The following is a 3,405-nucleotide window of genomic DNA, read 5'->3' on the forward strand; positions in this document are numbered from 1 at the left end:
GAGAGGCTAACTAACATATGTACCGAGTTTCGGTGGGTGTCTCCAAGAAATTAGAGGCAGAAATACACAATTATTTCTAAATTAATAGATGTGATTATTTGCCAAGACTTGGGATGTGAGAATGGTCACCATATGATCAATCTCAAAACGCAAAATAAAGGCACTTCAAATTGGAAATTGAATGGAGATTTTTTAGAATGTAGAATAAAATATTTTAATGAAATTAAAAAAAAACTACAAAGTTGTATTAATAAATTATTTTATTGTTTATTAGGCTGTTTAAAGGTACATAGTGTACCTTTAAACAGCCTAATAAACAATAAAATCATTTATTAACTTTTTGACCCTCTGTTAAAAATCAAAACTGCATCCATTTTGTGGAAGAACATTATTTTGGTTGTGCTTCGGCTCTGCGTGACTGTGGATGAATAGTTATCCTACTGCTCAAAAAACATTCACTACTAGGCTTAAGAAATATAGATGAAAAGGATATCAAGCTGAATAGCTGAAAATGTTACTGTAGATTTACCTATTAATAGACATGGTACTTCTTTGAAAAAGAAGACAGCACAGCGCTACAATAACCATAATGAAATGACCCTTCATAATAGATAATGCTTTACAATGAACTCTGTTAAAGAGCTACATATGGCTATTTATCTGTTCAATAAATATTAACATACTCATATGTGGAGTAAGAAAAACGTCATCTCCGCGTCGCTTTTACAACATTTTAAATCCCTCAGTTCTAGCCTTCTCCAAAAAAAAAAAAACAAGCTAATGTTGATTCTTGTTTTATTACGAGCTTTGTCATGTACTCTTTTTGCCAGCAGACTTTCCTTTAAAATTTAAAGACTTAAATGGGCTTACCATCGTGAATCAGGGTAAGGCAAAAACACGCTTTGGAAGAAGGATTGATATGAATATGTATTAATGGATTATTTAAGTCTTAAACATAAAAGTTACATGTACATTGTTAATAAATGATTGATATAAAAGCACAAAATGGACACCAAAATGACTTGCTGTTTGAACATTAGCAGAACAGTTTTGCAACTAGAGATTGAAACAAGGCAGTTTATGCCTTCAGTGATCACGCCGAAAGCTTGGTCCACCAGGCACCGTTCTGCTGCAGCTCTGCAGATAAACTCATGGTTTCACCAAAGAACTTTGAAAGCAAACAGAGGCATCACCTCTGGCTAAATCACACTGACTTTGCATCTTTTAAACTGCTTCATGAAACTTTCATATGGAATGACTAATCACCACAACTAAATTCATTTTATCGTGGGCTCCATCCACATGCAAGAATTACTCAAAAATAACCCCAGTTTTATTGTCCACTGGTCTAGCCGATGCATCCAGTTCAGTGGATGAGAAAGCAGATCTTTGCAACGAGGACAAGAAAAGAGGATGCAGCTTGTTAAAGGAGCTCTGCATGATCTCTGGCAAATAAACACACTTTAAGCTATTTTTGGTGTGTGTGAATAAGAAAAAAAAGTGAACAGAAGGAAGAGACAGAGAACAAGAATATCAGGCACAGGAGAAATAAAGAGACAAAATATAACTCAACAAAATTATGCCCTTCATTGTACTACACAGGCAATTCGGTCACACTTTAGATTAGTGTCCAAACTCACTATTATACGGCTTTGCCTCAAAGTCCTAATTACTGCTTATTAATAGTAGTTAGTAAGTAAGTAAGTAAATAGTAAGTTAAGTTTAGGTATTGTATTGAGAGATTAAGGGATGTGGAATATGAGAATAAGGCATTAATATGTGCTTTATAAGTACTAAGTACTAAACAGCCAATATTTTAGTAATATGCATGCTAATAAGCAAATAGTTCATAGTGAGAATTAGACCCCAAACTAATCAATTCTAATCGCAAAGAGGTTCCTTTCTCTCAAATTAACTTCAATTGCCACTATAATTTCAAATACACATATAGTGCTGATTAATCAAACTGTGCTTTTTGTCTTTTTTCTCTTAGTTAGAATGATCCAGTGTTCAGTAAAGCTCTTTAACAAGGAGAGATATTCCAATTAGCCTAATTGAGTTTCAGATATCTCCTGTGCATATTTCTGTTGTGTGTTTTTGTATCGTTCTTTTATTCTAATGCTGCTAAACAAGCAAGCAAGCAGAGGACAGAGAGAGAAAACGACAATGACACATGGAAGAGGCTGGGGAGAGGAGAGACAAAGGTTGAGGAAAAAGAGAATGAGAAAGAAAGAGACTGTAAGAAACAATGAATGGAATAAGATAGAAGAGCGCTTCGGTGTGAGTCACCCATTTGGACGATTTCCCATTGTGGGGTCACGGGGTCAACACAGCTTAAACTAGATCTGTTGACCTCTTGGTCTCCTGACCGTGGAAATGTTTGTTTAGGTACCCTGGCCTGGAGGTCATTGTTTTATTTGGACGTGTTCCATCCTCGCCTTGAAAAATTGTTTCTTTGGCTGGAGATAATCTATCATTCCCCATTCACTGTGAGGAATAAAGTTATAGATTTACAGATTACAGCAGTGTTTTAAGAGTCATTCCTGTTATGCAGTACATTTTCATGTCTTCAGTCTATTTGGACGAGTGTATTATAAGACATAAATGAACATAGGGTGAATTTTTAATTATTGTATTACTTTGATTTGAGAAATACAGTCATTTGACAAATGACAATTATGAGGCCACATTGTCAGATAAAGTTGGATATTCGGAATTATGAGAGGAAAAAATCTGAAATTGCCATGAGATTTAAACTCAATCGAAACTAGGAGAAACAAATTTGCAATTGTAAGATGTAAAGTCACATTGTTAGATATTATGTGGAAAAAATCTGAAATATTACGATAAATCACAATTACAAAACAAAGTCACACTAGCGTTTCCATCCAGTTTTTGTGCTGTTTTGTTATAGACAAAGTATATATGCGTCAAAAAAGTTTGCGAAATTTGCTGTTTCCAGCCTGTTTTCATTCAATTTTCCATTCCATTAAAAAAAGCTGCTCTTGAGCCATTTCCATAAATAATTGTGCGTATATAGCAAATGATAGGCCAATCGTATCTTTCACATCTCAAATATTTGTAAATTGTAGAGAGTGAGACAATTGAAATTTGCTAGTTTACGGCTCACTATTTTTACAAACAATATAATTAAATTAGGAAATATTGGAAATATTAGAAGACGAAGGCAAAGTAGAGAAGCTTGGCAGGATTGCATGTAACTGCCTTTATGTGATATAGCCCATTGGTTTACTTTGAACACAGACATTTTTAAAAAATATTTTTTTTTAGGATCCATAACAAAAATTGGTCTTTACATAGCAACAAACTTTAACATAAGCCTTGAACATGCTGTCAAGGCAGTCGTGGTTTGACATGGCCGTGAACGCATATAGCCTAATTCAG

Source organism: Phoxinus phoxinus (genome assembly GCF_949152265.1).
Source record: "Phoxinus phoxinus genome assembly, chromosome: 21".
Taxonomy (NCBI): Eukaryota; Metazoa; Chordata; class Actinopteri; order Cypriniformes; family Leuciscidae; genus Phoxinus; species Phoxinus phoxinus.